Genomic DNA, 11631 nt, shown 5'->3' with positions numbered 1-11631 from the left:
CCGACTGCTGAGCCGGTGCCGCGGGGACCCACCTTGACGCGCCGGCTGTCCGAGCAAGCCAGGGGCAAGGGGCATCCAGTGGTACCAGAAGGGAGTCGGTCCGACACCGGGAAGTCGGGTGCCCGTCGCTCCGAATCGAGCCCGGGGTTTTCGTGCGTGTAACAGGGCGGGCGTTTGGACCCGGTTGTCCGGGAGCGGGTCCGCAACGGCGGGAGATTGCCTGGGTTTGGCCGGCCGGCAGTCGAACGCCTTTCGCTCCGGACTCCCGTGTCCGATTTCGGTCAGGGAGGGCTCGTTGGAAAGCCCCGGCGCTGGCGCACACTATATTATCGGCCTGGACCCCGGCAAGTTCGGGAAAGTGTCGCAGTCCCGTAGCGGCTGCCGCCCCGTCGGTCAGCGGCAGCTTATCGGGGATAACTTCGGGACGGAAAGTCCGATCCGGTTGGGGTGAACTGCGACTGAACGGGGTGGGGGGGCCGCACAGACCAGTAGCGGGCTTGTGCAGCTGCCGCTTGGCCCGGCCGAGGTACGGCCGTTGGCTGGAGACCGCTTTCCGACTGCTGAGCCGGAGCCGCGGGGGCCCACCTTGACGCGCCGGCTGTACTAGCAAGCCAGGGGCAAGGGGCATCCAGTGGTACCGGAACGGAGTCGGTCCGACACCGGGAAGCCGGGTGCCCGTCGCTCCGAATCGAGCCCGGTGTTTTCGTGCGTGTAACAGGGCGGGCGTTTGGACCCGGTTGTCCGGGAGCGGGTCCGCAACGGCGGGAGGTTGCCTGTGTTTGGCCGGCCGGCAGTCGAACGCCTTTGGCTCCGGACTCCCGTGTCCGATTTCGGTCAGGGAGGGCTCGTTGGAAAGCCCCGGCGCTGGCGCACACTATATTATCGGCCTGGACCCCGGCAAGTTCGGGAAAGTGTCGCAGTCCCGTAGCGGCTGCCGCCCCGTCGGTCAGCGGCAGCTTATCGGGGATAACTTCGGGACGGAAAGTCCGATCCGGTTGGGGTGAACTGCTACTGAACGGGGTGGGGGGGCCGCACAGACCAGTAGCGGGCTTGTGCAGCTGCCGCTTGGCCCGGCCGAGGTACAGCCGTTGGCTGGAGACCGCTTTCCGACTGCTGGGCCGGAGCCGCGGGGGCCCACCTTGACGCGCCGGCTGTCCTAGCAAGCCAGGGGCAAGGGGCATCCAGTGGTACCGGAACGGAGTCGGTCCGACACCGGGAAGCCGGGTGCCCGTCGCTCCGAATCGAGCCCGGTGTTTTCGTGCGTGTAACAGGGCGGGCGTTTGGACCCGGTTGTCCGGGAGCGGGTCCGCAACGGCGGGAGGTTGCCTGAGTTTGGCCGGCCGGCAGTCGAACGCCTTTGGCTCCGGACTCCCGTGTCCGATTTCGGTCAGGGAGGGCTCATTGGAAAGCCCCGGCGCTGGCGCACACTATATTATCGGACTGGATCCCGGCAAATTCGGGAAAGTGTCGGCGACCCGTACCGGCTGCCGCCCCGTCGGTCAGCGGCAGCTTATCGGGGATAACTTCGGGAAGGAAAGTCCGATCCGGTCGGGGTCAACTGCCACTGAACGGGGTGGCGGGGCCGCACAGACCAGTAGCGGGCTTGTGTAGCTGCCCCTTTCCCCGGCCGAGGTACAGCCGTTGGCTGGAGACCGCTTTCCGACTGCTGAGCCGGAGCCGCGGGGGCCCACCTTGACGCGCCGGCTGTCCTAGCAAGCCAGGGGCAAGGGGCATCCAAGGGTACCGGAACGGAGTCGGTCCGACACCGGGAAGCCGGGTGCCCGTCGCTCCGAATCGAGCCCGGTGTTTTCGTGCGTGTAACGAGGCGGGCGTTTGGACCCGGTTGTCCTGGAGCGGGTCCGCAACGGCGGGGGATTGCCTGTGTTTGGCCGGCCGGCAGTCGAACGCCTATCGCTCTGGACTCCCGTGTCCGATTTCGGTCAGGGAGGGCTCGTTGGAAAGCCCCGGCGCTGGCGCACACTATATTATCGGCCTGGACCCCGGCAAGTTCGGCAAAGTGTCGCCATCCCGCAGCGGCTGACGGGCCGCCGGTGAGCGGCAGCTTATCGGGCATAACTTCGGGAGGGAAAGTCCGATCCGGTCCGGATCAACGGCAGCCGAACGGGGTGGCGGGCCCGCACAGACCAGTGCCTGGCTTGTGTAGCTGCCCCTTTCCCCGGCCGAGGTACAGCCGTTGGCTGGAGACCACTTTCCGACCACTGAGACGGCGGGGCGGGGGGCGGCCTGCACGCGCCGGCTGCCAGAGCAAGCCAGGGGCAAGGGGCATCCAACGGTATCTGAACGGAGTCGGTCCGACACCGGGAAGCCGGGTGCCCGTCGCTCCGAATCGAGCCTGGGGTGTACGTGTGTTTAACAAGGCGGGCGTTTGGACCCGGTTGCCCGGCACCAGTCGAACGCCTGTCGCTCCCGACTCCCGTGTCCGATTTCGTTCGGGGATGGCTCGTTGGAAAGCCCCGGCTCCGGCGCACACTATATTGCCGAAGTGGCCCCGGGCGAGTTCGGGAAAGTGTCGCCGTCCCGCAGCGGCTGACGGGCCGTCGGTCAGCGGCAGCTTATCGGGGATAACTTCGGGAAGGAAAGTCCGATCCGGTCGGGGACAACGGCAGCTGAACGGGGTGGCGGGGCCGCACAGAGCAGTGCCTCGCTTGTGTAGCTGCCTCTTTCCGCGGCCGAGGTACAGCCGTTGGCTGGAGACCGCTTTCCGACCACTGAGACGGCGGGGCAGGGGGCGGCCTGCACGCGCCGGCTGCCAGAGCAAGCCAGGGGCAAGGGGCATCCAGCGGTATCTGAACGGAGTCGGTCCGACACCGAGAAGCCGGGTGCCCGTCGCTCCGAAGCGAGACCGGGGTTTTTCGTGTGTAACGTGGCGGGCCTTTGGACCCGGTTGGCCGGGCGGCAGTGGAACACACACAGACACTCGCATACACTGAGAGAGACAGAGAGAAGATAGAGATACACAGAGTGAGAAAGACAAAGTCAACTCAGTAACTGAAATGTGAAAACTGACAACTGGGAAACCAAAAGTCAGAGTGGCAAATGATGAACCAAGGTGGCAAATGATTAACTGAAAACTTGTCATTCACATTTGGGACGGAATTCAGGATGGGAATGTATTCGGCCGCCTTACCGGGGCTTGGGGGTGCTGCTTTCCCGCTTGTGGAACCGAGTTGGGGTCGTCAAATGGCCTGGTGCATTGTTTGAAACACTGGTTAATGAGTTGTCAAGGTCGGAAATCATAGAACATAAGAGCAGCTCATTAACTGAAATTTTGAACATCGACAACTGGTTAACCAAAAGCCAGAGCGACAAATGATTAACCAAGGAGGCAACTCATTAACTGAATTTCGAACATCGACAACTGGATAACCAAAAGTCAGAGCGACAAATGATTAACCAAGGAGGCAACTCATTAACTGAATTTCGAACATCGACAACTGGTTAACCAAGAGTCAGAGCGACAAATGATTAACCAAGGAGGCAACTCATTAACTGAATTTCGAACATCGACAACTGGTTAACCAAAAGACACAGGGACAAATGAGTAACCAAAGGGCCAACTCATTAACTGAAATTTCAAAGAGGCAACTCATTAACTGAAATTTTGAACATCGACAACTGGTTAACCAAAAGCCAGAGCGACAAATGAATAACCAAGGAGGCAACTCATTAACTGAATTTCGAACATCGACAACTGGTTAACCAAATGTCAGAGCGACAAATGATTAACCAAGGAGGCAACTCAATAACTGAATTTCGAACATCGACAACTGGTTAACCAAGAGTCAGGGCGACAAATGATTAACCAAGGAGGCAACTCATTAACTGAATTTCGAACATCGACAACTGGGTAACCAAAAGACACAGGGACAAATGAGTAACCAAAGGGCCAACTCATTAACTGAAATTTCAAAGAGGCAACTCATTAACTGAAATTTTGAACATCGACAACTGGATAACCAAATGTCAGAGCGACAAATGAGTAACCAAGCAGGCAACTGATTAACTGAAAACTTGTCATTCACATTTGGGACGGAATTCACGATGGGAATGTATTCGGCCCCCTTACCGGGCCTTGGGGTGCTGCTTTCCCGCTTGTGGAACCGAGTTGGGGTCGTCAAATGGCCTGGTGCATTGTTTGAAACACTGGTTAATGAGTTGTCAAGGTCGGAAATCATAGAACATAAGAGCAGCTCATTAACTGAAATTTTGAACATCGACAACTGGTTAACCAAAAGCCAGAGCGACAAATGATTAACCAAGGAGGCAACTCATTAACTGAATTTCGAACATCGACAACTGGATAACCAAAAGACACAGGGACAAATGAGTAACCAAAGGGCCAACTCATTAACTGAAATTTCAAAGAGGCAACTCATTAACTGAAATTTTGAACATCGACAACTGGTTAACCAAAAGCCAGAGCGACAAATGAATAACCAAGGAGGCAACTCATTAACTGAATTTCGAACATCGACAACTGGTTAACCAAATGTCAGAGCGACAAATGATTAACCAAGGAGGCAACTCAATAACTGAATTTCGAACATCGACAACTGGTTAACCAAGAGTCAGGGCGACAAATGATTAACCAAGGAGGCAACTCATTAACTGAATTTCGAACATCGACAACTGGGTAACCAAAAGACACAGGGACAAATGAGTAACCAAAGGGCCAACTCATTAACTGAAATTTCAAAGAGGCAACTCATTAACTGAAATTTTGAACATCGACAACTGGATAACCAAATGTCAGAGCGACAAATGAGTAACCAAGCAGGCAACTGATTAACTGAAAACTTGTCATTCACATTTGGGACGGAATTCACGATGGGAATGTATTCGGCCCCCTTACCGGGCCTTGGGGTGCTGCTTTCCCGCTTGTGGAACCGAGTTGGGGTCGTCAAATGGCCTGGTGCATTGTTTGAAACACTGGTTAATGAGTTGTCAAGGTCGGAAATCATAGAACATAAGAGCAGCTCATTAACTGAAATTTTGAACATCGACAACTGGTTAACCAAAAGCCAGAGCGACAAATGATTAACCAAGGAGGCAACTCATTAACTGAATTTCGAACATCGACAACTGGATAACCAAAAGACACAGGGACAAATGAGTAACCAAAGGGCCAACTCATTAACTGAAATTTCAAAGAGGCAACTCATTAACTGAAATTTTGAACATCGACAACTGGTTAACCAAAAGCCAGAGCGACAAATGATTAACCAAGGAGGCAACTCATTAACTGAATTTCGAACATCGACAACTGGTTAACCAAATGTCAGAGCGACAAATGATTAACCAAGGAGGCAACTCAGTAACTGAATTTCGAACATCGACAACTGGTTAACCAAGAGTCAGGGCGACAAATGATTAACCAAGGAGGCAACTCATTAACTGAATTTCGAACATCGACAACTGGGTAACCAAAAGACACAGGGACAAATGAGTAACCAAAGGGCCAACTCATTAACTGAAATTTCAAAGAGGCTACTCATTAACTGAAATTTGAACATCGACAACTGGTTAACCAAATGTCAGAGCGACAAATGAGTAACCAAGCAGGCAACTGATTAACTGAAAACTTGTCATTCACATTTGGGACGGAATTCACGATGGGAATGTATTCGGCCCCCTTACCGGGCCTTGGGGTGCTGCTTTCCCGCTTGTGGAACCGAGTTGGGGTCGTCAAATGGCCTGGTGCATTGTTTGAAACACTGGTTAATGAGTTGTCAAGGTCGGAAATCATAGAACATAAGAGCAGCTCATTAACTGAAATTTTGAACATCGACAACTGGTTAACCAAAAGCCAGAGCGACAAATGATTAACCAAGGAGGCAACTTAGTAACTGAATTTCGAACATCGACAACTGGTTAACCAAAAGACACAGGGACAAATGAGTAACCAAAGGGCCAACTCATTAACTGAAATTTCAAAGAGGCAACTCATTAACTGAAATTTTGAACATCGACAACTGGTTAACCAAAAGCCAGAGCGACAAATGATTAACCAAGGAGGCAACTCATTAACTGAATTTCGAACATCGACAACTGGTTAACCAAAAGACACAGGGACAAATGAGTAACCAAAGGGCCAACTCATTAACTGAAATTTCAAAGAGGCAACTCAATAACTGAAATTTTGAACATCGACAACTGGTTAACCAAAAGCCAGAGCGACAAATGATTAACCAAGGAGGCAACTCATTAACTGAATTTCGAACATCGACAACTGGTTAACCAAGAGTCAGAGCGACAAATGATTAACCAAGGAGGCAACTCATTAACTGAATTTCGAACATCGACAACTGGGTAACCAAAAGACACAGGGACAAATGAGTAACCAAAGGGCCAACTCATTAACTGAAATTTCAAAGAGGCAACTCATTAACTGAAATTTTGAACATCGACAACTGGTTAACCAAATGTCAGAGCGACAAATGAGTAACCAAGCAGGCAACTGATTAACTGAAAACTTGTCATTCACATTTGGGACGGAATTCACGATGGGAATGTATTCGGCCCCCTTACCGGGCCTTGGGGTGCTGCTTTCCCGCTTGTGGAACCGAGTTGGGGTCGTCAAATGGCCTGGTGCATTGTTTGAAACACTGGTTAATGAGTTGTCAAGGTAGGAAATCATAGAACATAAGAGCAGCTCATTAACTGAAATTTTGAACATCGACAACTGGCTAACCAAAAGCCAGAGCGACAAATGATTAACCAAGGAGGCAACTCATTAACTGAATTTCGAACATCGACAACTGGTGAACCAAAAGACACAGGGACAAATGAGTAACCAAAGGGCCAACTCATTAACTGAAATTTCAAAGAGGCAACTCATTAACTGAAATTTTGAACATCGACAACTGGTTAACCAAAAGCCAGAGCGACAAATGATTAACCAAGGAGGCAACTCATTAACTGAATTTCGAACATCGACAACTGGTTAACCAAAAGACACAGGGACAAATGAGTAACCAAAGGGCCAACTCATTAACTGAAATTTCAAAGAGGCAACTCATTAACTGAAATTTTGAACATCGACAACTGGTTAACCAAAAGCCAGAGCGACAAATGATTAACCAAGGAGGCAACTCATTAACTGAATTTCGAACATCGACAACTGGTTAACCAAGAGTCAGAGCGACAAATGAGTAACCAAGGAGGCAACTCATTAACTGAATTTCGAACATCGACAACTGGGTAACCAAAAGACACAGGGACAAATGAGTAACCAAAGGGCCAACTCATTAACTGAAATTTCAAAGAGGCAACTCATTAACTGAAATTTTGAACATCGACAACTGGTTAACCAAATGTCAGAGCGACAAATGAGTAACCAAGCAGGCAACTGATTAACTGAAAACTTGTCATTCACATTTGGGACGGAATTCACGATGGGAATGTATTCGGCCCCCTTACCGGGCCTTGGGGTGCTGCTTTCCCGCTTGTGGAACCGAGTTGGGGTCGTCAAATGGCCTGGTGCATTGTTTGAAACACTGGTTAATGAGTTGTCAAGGTAGGAAATCATAGAACATAAGAGCAGCTCATTAACTGAAATTTTGAACATCGACAACTGGTTAACCAAAAGCCAGAGCGACAAATGATTAACCAAGGAGGCAACTCATTAACTGAATTTCGAACATCGACAACTGGTTAACCAAGAGTCAGAGCGACAAATGATTAACCAAGGAGGCAACTCATTAACTGAATTTCGAACATCGACAACTGGGTAACCAAAAGACACAGGGACAAATGAGTAACCAAAGGGCCAACTCATTAACTGAAATTTCAAAGAGGCTACTCATTAACTGAAATTTGAACATCGACAACTGGTTAACCAAATGTCAGAGCGACAAATGAGTAACCAAGCAGGCAACTGATTAACTGAAAACTTGTCATTCACATTTGGGACGGAATTCACGATGGGAATGTATTCGGCCCCCTTACCGGGCCTTGGGGTGCTGCTTTCCCGCTTGTGGAACCGAGTTGGGGTCGTCAAATGGCCTGGTGCATTGTTTGAAACACTGGTTAATGAGTTGTCAAGGTCGGAAATCATAGAACATAAGAGCAGCTCATTAACTGAAATTTTGAACATCGACAACTGGTTAACCAAAAGCCAGAGCGACAAATGATTAACCAAGGAGGCAACTCATTAACTGAATTTCGAACATCGACAACTGGTTAACCAAAAGACACAGGGACAAATGAGTAACCAAAGGGCCAACTCATTAACTGAAATTTCAAAGAGGCAACTCATTAACTGAAATTTTGAACATCGACAACTGGTTAACCAAAAGCCAGAGCGACAAATGATTAACCAAGGAGGCAACTCATTAACTGAATTTCGAACATCGACAACTGGTTAACCAAAAGACACAGGGACAAATGAGTAACCAAAGGGCCAACTCATTAACTGAAATTTCAAAGAGGCAACTCATTAACTGAAATTTTGAACATCGACAACTGGTTAACCAAAAGCCAGAGCGACAAATGATTAACCAAGGAGGCAACTCATTAACTGAATTTCGAACATCGACAACTGGTTAACCAAGAGTCAGAGCGACAAATGATTAACCAAGGAGGCAACTCATTAACTGAATTTCGAACATCGACAACTGGGTAACCAAAAGACACAGGGACAAATGAGTAACCAAAGGGCCAACTCATTAACTGAAATTTCAAAGAGGCAACTCATTAACTGAAATTTTGAACATCGACAACTGGTTAACCAAATGTCAGAGCGACAAATGAGTAACCAAGCAGGCAACTGATTAACTGAAAACTTGTCATTCACATTTGGGACGGAATTCACGATGGGAATGTATTCGGCCCCCTTACCGGGCCTTGGGGTGCTGCTTTCCCGCTTGTGGAACCGAGTTGGGGTCGTCAAATGGCCTGGTGCATTGTTTGAAACACTGGTTAATGAGTTGTCAAGGTAGGAAATCATAGAACATAAGAGCAGCTCATTAACTGAAATTTTGAACATCGACAACTGGCTAACCAAAAGCCAGAGCGACAAATGATTAACCAAGGAGGCAACTCATTAACTGAATTTCGAACATCGACAACTGGTGAACCAAAAGACACAGGGACAAATGAGTAACCAAAGGGCCAACTCATTAACTGAAATTTCAAAGAGGCAACTCATTAACTGAAATTTTGAACATCGACAACTGGTTAACCAAAAGCCAGAGCGACAAATGATTAACCAAGGAGGCAACTCATTAACTGAATTTCGAACATCGACAACTGGTTAACCAAAAGACACAGGGACAAATGAGTAACCAAAGGGCCAACTCATTAACTGAAATTTCAAAGAGGCAACTCATTAACTGAAATTTTGAACATCGACAACTGGTTAACCAAAAGCCAGAGCGACAAATGATTAACCAAGGAGGCAACTCATTAACTGAATTTCGAACATCGACAACTGGTTAACCAAGAGTCAGAGCGACAAATGAGTAACCAAGGAGGCAACTCATTAACTGAATTTCGAACATCGACAACTGGGTAACCAAAAGACACAGGGACAAATGAGTAACCAAAGGGCCAACTCATTAACTGAAATTTCAAAGAGGCAACTCATTAACTGAAATTTTGAACATCGACAACTGGTTAACCAAATGTCAGAGCGACAAATGAGTAACCAAGCAGGCAACTGATTAACTGAAAACTTGTCATTCACATTTGGGACGGAATTCACGATGGGAATGTATTCGGCCCCCTTACCGGGCCTTGGGGTGCTGCTTTCCCGCTTGTGGAACCGAGTTGGGGTCGTCAAATGGCCTGGTGCATTGTTTGAAACACTGGTTAATGAGTTGTCAAGGTAGGAAATCATAGAACATAAGAGCAGCTCATTAACTGAAATTTTGAACATCGACAACTGGTTAACCAAAAGCCAGAGCGACAAATGATTAACCAAGGAGGCAACTCATTAACTGAATTTCGAACATCGACAACTGGTTAACCAAGAGTCAGAGCGACAAATGATTAACCAAGGAGGCAACTCATTAACTGAATTTCGAACATCGACAACTGGGTAACCAAAAGACACAGGGACAAATGAGTAACCAAAGGGCCAACTCATTAACTGAAATTTCAAAGAGGCTACTCATTAACTGAAATTTGAACATCGACAACTGGTTAACCAAATGTCAGAGCGACAAATGAGTAACCAAGCAGGCAACTGATTAACTGAAAACTTGTCATTCACATTTGTGACGGAATTCACGATGGGAATGTATTCGGCCCCCTTACCGGGCCTTGGGGTGCTGCTTTCCCGCTTGTGGAACCGAGTTGGGGTCGTCAAATGGCCTGGTGCATTGTTTGAAACACTGGTTAATGAGTTGTCAAGGTAGGAAATCATAGAACATAAGAGCAGCTCATTAACTGAAATTTTGAACATCGACAACTGGTTAACCAAGAGTCAGAGCGACAAATGATTAACCAAGGAGGCAACTCATTAACTGAATTTCGAACATCGACAACTGGTTAACCAAAAGACACAGGGACAAATGAGTAACCAAAGGGCCAACTCATTAACTGAAATTTCAAAGAGGCAACTCATTAACTGTAATTTTGACCATCGACAACTGGTTAACCAAAAGCCAGAGCGACAAATGAGTAACCAAGGAGGCAACTCATTAACTGAATTTCGAACATCGACAACTGGTTAACCAAAAGACACAGGGACAAATGAGTAACCAAAGGGCCAACTCATTAACTGAAATTTCAAAGAGGCAACTCATTAACTGAATTTCGAACATCGACAACTGGTTAACCAAATGTCAGAGCGACAAATGATTAACCAAGCAGGCAACTGATTAACTGAAATTTTAAAATTGACAACTGGATAACCAAAAGTGGGAACTCATGCTTCGGACGGGCTTACATACGGCAGGCTGACGCCCGGCAGAGGCCCGGGCTTCGCCTCCCTTGCGTAAGCGACCGTCTCCGAATCGATTAAAGGCGTAAAATCGGAGTTCAGAGCGGGAAAATTTTTTCCCGAAAACGGCCGGAAAAAAAAAAATGTCTCCTTTTCCGCCGAGCAGGGTGGCATTCGAACGGGCACGGGAGGCCGCGTCTAACGGTGTAAAAACGGCTTGGCTCCGACGCGGGAGTGCGGAGATATGGCCGTTCAAAGTTGTACTGGAAGTCCGGAAGGAGAAAAATTTGACTGCCTGTAGCCGAAAAAAGTTCCAGCGGTCGGTCACAAAAGTCAAATCCGTCCCGCTGATTTGACACTTGTCATTTCTGGCAGGGGGGATTGGCGGGGTACCTGGAGAATGGTAGGAGGTGGTTTTTCGAGACTTTATCTGTTTTCCAGATTACTGTCTAGGGCCTCCAGGTCTGCAGAGACCGACCCGGGCTGCCGTCCAACCGACTTTTAACCCTTTTTGGGTGGAAATTTATTTCCATTTTTAACCAATTTTCGGGTTTTTGGTCGGGCTTAAAAACGGCAGCCTGACGCCCGGCAGAGGCCGGGGCTTCGGCTCCCTTGCGTAAGGGACCGTATACGAAACGATTAAAGCCGAAAAATCCGAGTTCAGAGCGGGAATTTTTTTTCCCGAAATCGGCCGAAAAATAAAAAAATTCTCCTTTTCCGCCGAG

The sequence above is a fragment of the Somniosus microcephalus genome, unplaced genomic scaffold (assembly GCF_052327205.1).
Source record: "Somniosus microcephalus isolate GS21.2 unplaced genomic scaffold, FLI_Smic_1.0 scaffold1358, whole genome shotgun sequence".
Lineage (NCBI taxonomy): Eukaryota > Metazoa > Chordata > Chondrichthyes > Squaliformes > Somniosidae > Somniosus > Somniosus microcephalus.
This window is presented reverse-complemented; position numbering follows the sequence as displayed.